The 11,497-nt window shown below is 34.7% G+C and overlaps 1 long non-coding RNA gene across 1 annotated transcript; it reads right to left on the bottom strand.

The window, feature by feature from the left end:
• Window positions 1-7,574: 7,574 nt before the first annotated feature.
• LOC109092474 lies at window positions 7,575-11,365 on the bottom strand. The gene is made up of 3 exons (XR_002018240.2): window positions 10,859-11,365; window positions 8,285-8,518; window positions 7,575-8,180 (listed from the first exon to the last, which is right to left on the bottom strand). It is a non-coding gene; the product is annotated as an uncharacterized LOC109092474 (long non-coding RNA).
• Between the last annotated feature and the right edge of the window lie 132 nt (window positions 11,366-11,497).

Genomic DNA, 11,497 nt, shown 5'->3' with positions numbered 1-11,497 from the left:
TGCTGCTTCAGAGGCATTTCAGTGGAAAGACAGACTCATGACCTGGCCCTAGTGCTCGCTTACAGCCAGGAACCTGAAAACTGAACAGTGAGTTAAAGCAAACAGAGTTTCTCAAGTAATTTTGTTTATTCTTGTAAAGGAATGTTCATAGACATTCAGATTTAATGGACCCACAAATGATTTCTCTAGAGCAAAAAACACCTGTCATCAAAAGTAAGCGGGTATAGTAAGTGGGTTAGGTCATCTCTACCAAATGGGTAACACGCTCATGTTGCAATGTTTGCTCATTTGGATATATAGAGGGGCAGAGATATGAACTGAGAGCGTTCTTTGTATTTGTGTTGATTTTAGTTGATTTTCAGTGTTAATTTTAAATTTTGACATTAGCATGCTGTATTGCATGTATTTCTCCTGTTTTATGGGTTATTTGTCCCTGCACACTGGTTAGAACACATGCTACATAGTTTACTTTTCAAGAATTACTTTTTCTCTTTAAAGGGTTAGTTCACCCCAAAATGAAAATGATGTCATTAATTACTCACCCTCATGTCGTTCCAAACCCGTAAGACCTTCGTTCATCTTCGGAACACAAATCAAGATATTTTTGATGAAATCAGAGAGCAGTCTGACCCTCCATAGGTAGCAATGCAACTGAAATGTTCCCAGGTCCAGAAACGTAGTAAATATATTGGTAAAACAGTCCATGTGACATCAGTGGCTCAATGATCAGTTTTGTGATGCTACGAAAATACTTTTTTTTTGTGCAAAGAAAACAAAAATAATAAAATTTACTTAACCATTCTTCTCCCCGAGTTACGTCTTCCGCCATTTTAGAGAGTATTACAATGCATACGTGCACTTTCCCCTAAGCGTAAACAACACTTATTATGCAAATTACGTTCATTTGTGCGCTTCGCATCCCTAATGTAAACAACGCTGATTACGTCTAATACGTTCTTGGGTACTCTCCAAAATGCCTGAAGACTTAACTCGGGGGAGGTTAGTAAATTATAAGTAAATGATGTTATTTTTGTTTTCTTTGCTCAAAAAAAAAAAAAAAAAAAAGTATTCTCACAGCATCGCAAAACTGAAGTTGAGCCACTGATGTCACATGGACTGTTTAACCGCTGTATTTACTGGGAACATTTCAGGTGCCTTTCTGTCTATGGATGTCAGATAGCTCTCTGATTTCATTAAAAATATCTTAATTTGTGTTCCAAAGATGAACAAAGGCCTTACGGGTTTGGAACGACATGAGGGTGAGTAATTAATGACATAATTTTAATTTTGGGGTGAACTAACCCTATAATGAGGCTTTTTCTTCATCTACAAAACAGTTGCATTGCCACAATTTTTTCAATTATCAAAATGAATTTTAGGTTTGTTAAAACATACTCCAGAGGTGTATATTCAAGTAACTGTATGTGTTAATGTATTTTGGAATAAATTATTAGAACACAGTGAGTGTGACCCATGAATATCACACTCTCTTAGCATTATTATAAATTTTGAATGATAATTGGTTTAATGTGAACATCATTCTCAAACTTTTCATTGATGTTTTGCCTTTGAAAAACAACCAAAGGACATCACTTAATCCAAAGAAAATACCCTTACACAGCACATTTAACTCGCCTGGACTTATCTGTTTCGACATAATGACAGACATTGTCCTCCAATCAGAAATTACTTTGTATAAAGTGAGAGAGAGAGAGAGAGAGAGAGAGAGAGATGTAGAGGTAAGGAAGGAAAATGTAAGCAAAGGTTTCTAATAAATTCTAATAAATATTGAAATGACAGGAATAAATTGAGGGGAAAAAGTTTTTAAATTTCTTTTTTTTACACTGGTATGTAGTAAGCTGACAGGGTGACTTGATGTTGTTCTCTATATTTCTTTCTCACAGGTGTTCACACATTTCATTCTAATACATGTACACACCCAAAGATCTCTTTTGTCTTTTATGAATGTAGGAGGTTGCCCACACCTTTCAGCACTGCATCGGGAGGAGTGACCTTGCGATGGTTTGTCCTGGATTCTGTTTGAATCCTGTTGCTAAGTCTGCTGTGCAGAGCAGGCCAGAAAGTGTACCAGAGACAGACCATGGACATTTATTGTCGAAATCAGGGAGACAGAATGCAGAGAGCAGACAATGCCATGCGGTTACAGAACGGAACCCTGTTTGGAATCATAACAAGACTGTTGGTGTCAGTAAAAAGGAACTTGAACCTGACTACCTGCTAGCACCCTGTCACTAAGGTAATATTCCCAGAGGAATTTAATGACATATCACTGAGAAAAAAAAAAAAAAAAAAAAAACAAACAAACATTTATTTAGCCCCAAGACTGACACAAGATTTGTGAATGAAGTACATTCTTAAAACAAAAGGGCATCCTTAAATATACTGTTTCCATTCAAGATGTAGATGAGTTTGTTTCTTCAACTGAACAATTTGGAGAAATTTAGCATAACAATATAGCATTACATTATTGTAAGAACCAAATCCATCAAGGCATTTTAAACTTTAAACCGTCACTTCTGGTCATATAATAGCCCATATAATAGCGCTTCCTTCAGTAAAAAAAATAAATAAATACATAAAAATCTATCGTTGTCTTCTCACATCAATATCCACCTACATATTATTTAGAACTGACTTGTGCATACTTCTGTCTTGATTCGGCTGAGACCTTTTTTTTTTTTACTAGAGAAATGACTTTTAGCCTGAAGATACTGTTTAAAGTTAAAAACCGCTTAATGATAGATTTTTTTTTTTTTTTTTTTTTTTTTTTACAAGTACAGTTTTCACAAGACTTTAAATGATGGTCTGGAGCTATGTCAATTACTTGTGGAGATACTTGTCAGCTGTTTGAACTCTCATTCTGATTGCACCCATTCACTGCACAGGTAATGGAATGTTACATTTCTCCAGATCTGTTCCAGTGAAGAAACAAACTCATCTTGAATGGCCTGAGGGATTCATTTTTGGGTGAACTATTCCTTAAAGCGTCTGTGGGAGGAAATGCCCTTATCAGAGGTCTAAGTGATCCTGGAAACGAGGATGTGGGTTTATGCCTGGTGATTAAAGCCAGCCTTCTGCAGCCTTCTCTTGGCCTTCCAGATCATTAGATACTGAGAACTTCTACATTAAGTGCCCTGGACAGCAGTCATGGATATACAGGAAGACACAGTTAAGGATGCACAATTATCGAAGCCGGCATGAAACAGAAATTGCAATAATCTTTTCTTATTTTCTGTGACATTTCTGAGTGAGACTGCTTCTCGAATGAGAAAAAAAGTAGGGTTGAACTTGATTTTGTTCACCCAGGTGAAAAAAAAAAAGTGAAATACACTTTATTACAGTAAACTTAATACACTTCCATAATTTACTTAAAATGCTCTACTTTCATGCACTAATTCTGCTAAAAAATATTCCTTAGTGCTTCTTAAGATAATCTTAAGAACATCTAAGTGTACTCAACTGTGCTATTTTGGAACACCATGAATATGAACTAAAATGTGCTTTTAACATACTTTCTCTGTAAAAAAAAAACAAAAAAAACAAACAAAAAAAAATAAAACAAACAAGAAATTAGTTACTGCTTGTAGCACAGTTGAAACCATCTTGCATACACTTTTAAAAATACTCATCATACATAGAAATACACTTATTATTATTTTTAAATATAAGATTAATAAATAATGTATATATATGAAATGTATTTATAATGTATTGCCCACATATTTAATGAATTGTAGTTATTTTAACATTCCGTTCATATGACATATTAACTACGTGTTTATAGTGTCTTTATTACAATCAAGTACACTATTACTATGTCATTAGTAGCACTTTTTTTCCACATTAAAAATATAGCACTTCAATTACTTTATGCTAAAAGTATACTTACTGGTTAATTGTGAATTATGGTACACATCTAAACACATATGAATGAATAATCCAATTATGTGCTAGTAGAGGATTTATAAGTACAGTTACCTATAGGGTTTTACTTAAGTAACACATTTCTACTGTATTTTTCATGAAAATCCAAATAGAACTTTGTAATAGTATATATAAAAATCCATTAAAAATGTATGTAAAGTGATCATAGCACACTTTTAAGCAATGCAATTATAAAACATGTCTGGTACTTTTTCTGACTACACTTAAAATGAATTTGTAATGTACTTATAATAATGTACTTATAACTATTGCATATTACTAACATTTTAAATAAAATCAACTTAATTTAAACTTAGGATAATTATATAAAGGTGTACTAAAATTGAACTCATTTTTAAATCATTCAAAGCACACTTTTAAGAAAAGCACTAATTAAGTTTTTGTAGTATACTTTATTTCAATGCACTAAAATCAATTTAAATACCAGTGGTATTTAGTATACATTTGCAATTGCACTGAAGTACTACTGAAATAGAAATATACTTTTAATTAGTGTATCTATAGTGTTTCACTTCTACAATTTTATTTACAAAAAAAAAAAAAAGAAAAAGAAAAAGAAAAGAATGTACTACAAATGTACTTGCTTGTATTTAAGTATTTTTTATACACCTTATTTTACTTGGGATACGCTGTTACAAGGACAAGGAGAATTTAATGTTTTTAATTATAGATGAAGAGGGCACATGAAAATTCAATATATGTGTGTGTGTGTGTGTGTGTGTGTGTGCGCGTGTTTTTGTGACATATTAGGACACAACTTTGTATAATGACATGGGTATGACACAGATATTACAAGGAGAGGGTGACTTATGAGGACATAACCCATGTCCCCATTTTTCAAAACGCTTATAAACCATAAAGAATGAGTTTTTTTTTTTTTTTTTTTGAGAAAGTGAAAATGCACAAAGTTTCCTGTAAGGGGTAGGGTTAGGTGTAGGGTTGGTGTAGGGCAATAGCACATTTGTAAAATATAAAAAACCATTACGCCTATGGGATGTCCCCACTTTTCACAAAAACAAACATGAGTATGTATGTGTGTGTGTGTGTGTGTGTGTGTGTGTGTGTGTGTGTCAGTAGTCTATAGCTTGACCCAGACAGCTGCCTGGTGCTGGTCTAGACAGTGATGGTGACAAGCGTCACAGGCCTGCAGACAAACTCTGCATCTCAACATCTCAGGGCCACAGACCTGTAGAACACCACCCTCTGTTGGGTCTGCTGTGAACTACAGTTAACCTGCCGACAACTAGGATTCTGATACAAGGGTGTTAAATTAGGTATCTAAGTCACACAAGACTTTTGCAAAAGCCTTTAAGTAGAAGCACTTCAAACAACCCACTTATAATAGATCGAACCTGCATTTACTCTGAAACATGCACCATCATGACTATGCAAAAATGCTGGCCTACTTGGAAGGCCTGCACTGTTCACAAAACAACAGCATTGCACCATTCTATGGTCCATTTGAGTTAGGAAATAAACTGTTGTACCAATAAACTTGACAGGTATTTCTAAACATCACGCCCTTAATGTTTTAAGACATTAAGTCTTTGTTGCACTTTTGCCCAAAAAGCCAGCTGCACTAAACCCCAGTAAGATATGAGTGCAAGATAAAAACATTGTACAACATCAAAACGTATAACTGACTGTGTGCAACAGATTTTCAGCCCAGAATAATGTAGTATTAATAAAACTGGTCTAGATTATAAATAATGGTAGAGTTTGTAGAGTTTCTGACTAACTTGTTATTTACTACTGTCTGGTCTTCACAGTTATAATGGATCAAAAAATGAGATAATATAGAAGCTGTCTCAGATGATGGTTAAATGTCAGAAAGGTTTGCTGTCTTTGGGCAGGCTGTGGTGAGAGGGGATATATACACAGAGCTGGGTAGATTACTTATTAATTGTAATCAGTTACTGATTACAGATTACATGACAAAATTTGTAGTCAGTAATATAATCTCTTAGATTACACATTTCTGGTAACGTCATTCTGATTACTTTTGGATTACATTTAGATTACATTTGTGCTAACCCTTATTTGATATCACATAAACTGAATTAGCCTAATCTCGTACTATTTTGACAGATACAAAGAAAAAATATAGTCCAAAAAATATATTTAATTCACCAACAAGAGCCACAATAGCTTCTTTTTAAAGTGCAATGTATGGACAGTTAATACTTACAAAATACAAACACTAATATACCTTGCTGTTAGTGTTTGCTAGTAACACTGAATAAAACAAAATCACATCTTATGATTTTAAAGCATATTTACATATAATTAAGTAAATTTAGAAAACAGCTACATTACAAAAACCAATATTTAAAAAAACATGAAATTCACAGCAATATAATTGCTAGGTCAAATATTTAATTAAAAAAAAAAAACTCTAAAAGTGTATATGACTATATCAATGAAAAACATCATTCCATATATATATATATATATATATTATATATATAATATATATATATATATATATATATATATATTTATATTAAAGACATTTCTAAGTCCAATATTTCATCTCAAAACACCTGAGTGCATAAGTAGTAACAATTAAGAAAAATCAACATTATAAAAAAAAATATTTAAAGAACAATGAAATTCCCAGCAATAACTTTGCTAGGTCAAAGATTTCAGTGGACAGAAAATTCATCCTTGGTAGGCAGAGCTTACACTGAACACTGACATTTTTCCTATTTTATTTTTTTTTTTTATGAAATGATGTCAGTACATCCAGTGATTAAAGGCGCGATTCTGACACCCCTCCCCCTCTCCGCCAGAAAAACTTGAAGAATCATGAACGTATCTAAACGGACGGGTTATTATGAAAAAAATATAAACGTTAAAAATAAGGAAATTTAGGAGAATCAATGATTTGTAAACAACTTATTACCATTGTGTAAATAATATGTAATCATGTAATCCATAAAAAAGTAACTGTAGTCTGATTACGAGTATTTTAAAAAGTAGTTTACTCTAATTACAAGTACTTGAGTTTTGGAATCTGATTACGTAATCCAGATTACATGTAATCCGTTACTACCCAGCTCTGTATATACATATATAAAATTCACAAAACACTGAAGCCTATACCATATTAATATTCATCTCAGATGTCTATTGTAAGGTTAATTTAGTCAATGGTGTTCAAAATCCATTCATAAAAATACTTTGAAAAATATTTACAATTCCTTGTATTTTTCTAGTTTGCCTTTTTCTTTTGCCTAATTCTAATTTATTAATCTTAATAACTTTATTTACACATACATGCCATTAAAGTTTTTTTTTTTTTTTTTTTTTTTTTTGAAAGCAGTTTTGCTGCTGAATATTTTTGTGGAAACTATGCCACATTTTTTCAGTATTCTTTGAATAGAAAGTTCAATAGAACATAATATGTATGAATAAGAAACATTTTGTAACAAAATGTTGTTACTGTCACTTTCGAACTGACATCAAAAAAATTAACAGAGTATATAATAATCAGTATTACAATTTGAGTAATTAACAACAGAGGTGTTCGAGTCTATTAAGAGATCAATACCAACACTCAATTCAAAGACAAAGCTTTCCTGAAGACTAAGTCTATACTGCCACCTAATGGAAACACTTGTGAAATGACACACGTTGCACAAACGAATGCTCATTTTCAGTTCAATCCCAGTAATTCTTTAATGTGCCTTAAGTCTACACAAGAACAACATTCCTTCCTGTCACTCTGTTTTAATTCAGATTAACATTGTAATGCAGTATTTAATAGATAAACTGTAATCAAATTCAAAATTGTGCTTAGAGATTAAAACAAACTGGCTTCAACTGGCAAAAATGAATGAATGAAATAAACTTGCAAATAAGAATGCTCAGCAATGATTTGATCAACATAACTATAAATGAACATCAGATACTGAGAGGTCACTAAAAACAACAAAAGTACTTAAAACATTAGCCTGAGCTCAATAGATTATAAACAAATTTTATATATAATTTGTTTTTCCTGTAAGGAAGCACATATACTAGGAACCAACAGCCTTATTCTTCAGCATCAGCAAACTGGTCATCCACTACAGCATAAATAAAGCGGACCCATTTCACAGGTTTAATGTGGTGAATTGCTGGGCTGTAGTGTTCCTGGCTTGAGCTTGGGCCATTCTGGATGTTACAATGAAACCCTTCCCTTACTCCAGTACTCAAATCATCTCCAGGATCTGTCAAAAATACAGCTATTAATGTCAAGCCACATAAATTGTTGATTACAAAGATATTTTTATGGAATAGAGATTCTAAAAAACTTTATTTGGAAATGAATTACCATAAGGAGGCTGTTTCTGCTTTTCAATGCGTTGTGAAATCTCTTCTAACTCCTTTTCCCAGTCCTCTTCCTGACTAGGGGGCTGTGGCTTGATGTTGTTGTTACCCATCTGAGGGAATCTTCTATGTACTTTTTTTGGTCTCCACTTGTATGGGCGCATTTCTTCTTTTTGACCCCTTTAAAGTTAAGGTCTTCAAAGGAAACTGAGATTTGTTCTTCCTCCAGACGCTAGGCCTATGTTAAATATGTTGAAATGTTAAAAATGTGTAAACAACACATGAACATTCTATTCTGGTAGTGTTTGATACAGTGGGGGAAATATTTATTTGATCCCCTGCTGATTTTGTAAGTTTGCCCATTTACAAAAAAATGAAGGGTCTGTAATTTTTTACGGTAGGTTTATTTTAACGGATAGAGACACAATACAAAAAAAAAAAAAAAAAACAGAAAAAAACCTGTTATATAAAGTTAGAAATTGATTTGCATTTCAGTGAGTGAGATCCTCAAGCAAAACATGACTTAGTACTTGGTGCAGAACCCCATGTTGGCAAGCACAGAGGTAAGATTTTTTGTAGTTGGTCACCAGGTATGCACATGAGGGATCTCAGGAGGGATTTTGATCCACTCCTCTTTACAGATCCTCTCTAAATCCTTAAGGTTTCTTGGCTGTCATTTGGCAACTCAAAGTTTCATCTCCCTCCACAGATTTTCTATAGGATTGAGGTCTGGAGACTGGCTAGGCCCCTCCATGACCTTAATGTGCTTCTTCTTGAGCCACTTCTTTGTTGGCTTAGCGTTAGGTTTTGGGTCACTGTAATCCTTGAAGTCTTATCCAAGACCCATCTTCAGTGTTCTGGCTGAGGGATGGAGGTTCTCGCCAATCTGTCAATCAAGTCAATCTGACTTTGCTGCAGGCTGGAATTGAACTGCTGGTTTCGTCTGGTCAGAGGAGAACTGACCCCCCGACTGAGCCTGGTTTCTCCCAAGGTTTTTTCTCCATTCTGTCACCGATGGAGTTTTGGTTCCTTGCCGCTGTCTCCTCTGGCTGGCTTAGTTGGGGACACTTCATTTACAGCGATATCGTTGACTTGATTGCAAATTATTGCACAGATACTATGTAAACTGAACAGAGCTGCATGATGACATCACTGAATTCAATGATGAACTGCCTTTAACTGTCATTTTGCATTATTGACACACTGTTTTCCTAATTAATGTTGTTCAGTTGCTTTGACGCAATCTTTTTTGTTTAAAGCGCTATATAAATAAAGGTGACTTGACTTGACTTGACTCGTCCAAGATTTTACAAGATTTGCCCCTCAGTGCGGTGAAGTTGTCCTGTACCCTTAGCAGAAAAAGAGCCCCAAAGCATAATGTTTCCACCTCTGTGTTTGACTGTAGGGATGGTGTTCTTGGGGTCATAGTCGGCATTTCTCTCCCTCCAAACACGGTGAGTTGAGTTAATGCCAAATTTTGGTCTCATCTGACCACAGCACTCCCTCCCAAGCCTTCACTGAATCATTTAGGTGTTCTTTGGCAAACTTTAAACAGGCCTGTACAAGTGTCTTCTTGAGCAGGGGGACCTTGCAGCAGCTACATCATTCCACTCCAATGCAATGTATTACCATACCAATGGTTTGCTTGGTGACTGTGGTCCTAACCGCTTTAAATTCATTAACAAGCACCTCCCGTGTAGTTTAGAGCTGATCCCTCACCTTTCTCATGATCATCCTTAACCTATGAAGCAAGATCTTGCACGGAGCTCCAGACCAAGGCCTATTGATGGTTATGTTGTATTTCTTCCATTTCTGATTAATCACACCAACAGTTGTCTTCTTCTCCTACAATCTTGTCTCTGACATCCTTTGACAGCTCTTTGGTCTTGACCATGGTGATGTGAGAGGTTGGAATGGAAGATGCAGATTGTGTGGACAGGTGTATTATACACATAAAAAGCTGAGGTTAGGAGTAACTTAAAGTAGCAGGACTAATCTGTGTTCCACATGGGCACATAAACAATCGGAGCCAGAATTCTTGCTGGTTGGTACAGGATCAAATACTTATTTCACTCACTGAAATGCAAATAAATCTCTAACCCTTATATAATATTGTCTCTATCCATATCCATATCCATATCCAAATAAACCATATCCATAACCAATATCCAAATAAAAATAAACCTACTATAAAAATGGCAGACCCTTCATTTCTTTGTAAGTGGGCAAACTTACAAAATCAGCAGGAGATCAAATAAAGATTTTCCCCACTGTAAATTACTGAGCTTTTCACAAAAGTAACCCGTTGTTTGATGACGTTTTCGGTATCAATTAATTCCTTGGTTAGTTGTTATCACCTTACCGTGTTTAGATCGTTTAACGTCTTGTTAAAAATCACTTAATGTGGATGAAAAGGTAAATATTTCCGTTACATTTTTGTGATCCAAATAAAAAATTATCCGTGTGCCAAACAATCCGGTCTCCTTTTGCACTGATGGTGTATCAGACTCTGTCATTGTCTAACTTACGTTTTGTCATCGTTAACAAACTTGTGAGGTGTACAGATTTTTGAACTCACGGCGGCGCCCTCGTTCCCGTCAGAACTATTATTCGTAATCAGTGACATGATGACGAATGATGATGCTGCTCTTGCGACGGGCGTTCGTTCTCTCTGGTCCAGTTTTCTCTTAATAAAACTTCCGTGAGCAAGTACCGAGTGAAACAATTAAGCTAACAGTTGAAACTTCTAAAGCAAGCAGCGCCCTCGAATGGCCAAAGCAAACAGCACGCCATAAAGCCGAAATCTGTAGATTTTAAACGCTCTTTTTGCCATTTTTTTTTTTACTTTGCAATGTGTTGTAAAGGCTCATTGAGAACAGGAACGCCTTGAGGCCTGGGTACTCTGAACGCAGACATTTTTAATGTTCTATGATGAGTAGCTTGAAGTGGAGCTTTATAACATTTAACCAGAGCTAACAGTCACGAAGACTGAGAGACGCCAACGGAAGTAACGTGACTTGCAGATGTTTAAAAGATATAAATGCAATTTTTGTTTTAATACATTATGTTATGTCAACTGTTAAACTACGACTGTAAACGTTTGTTCTGTATAGTCTTCGTGTTAAATAAAAAAATATAATTACAGACAAAATATAACTTGCAACCCAATAGAACAATGAACAGAAGTTAGGCCTACCTCAGAATTATATGCTCAAGA

The sequence above is a fragment of the Cyprinus carpio genome, chromosome B6 (genome assembly GCF_018340385.1).
Source record: "Cyprinus carpio isolate SPL01 chromosome B6, ASM1834038v1, whole genome shotgun sequence".
Lineage (NCBI taxonomy): Eukaryota > Metazoa > Chordata > Actinopteri > Cypriniformes > Cyprinidae > Cyprinus > Cyprinus carpio.
Note: the sequence above shows the minus strand (reverse complement) of the source record. Positions and strands in the feature narration are given on the sequence as shown.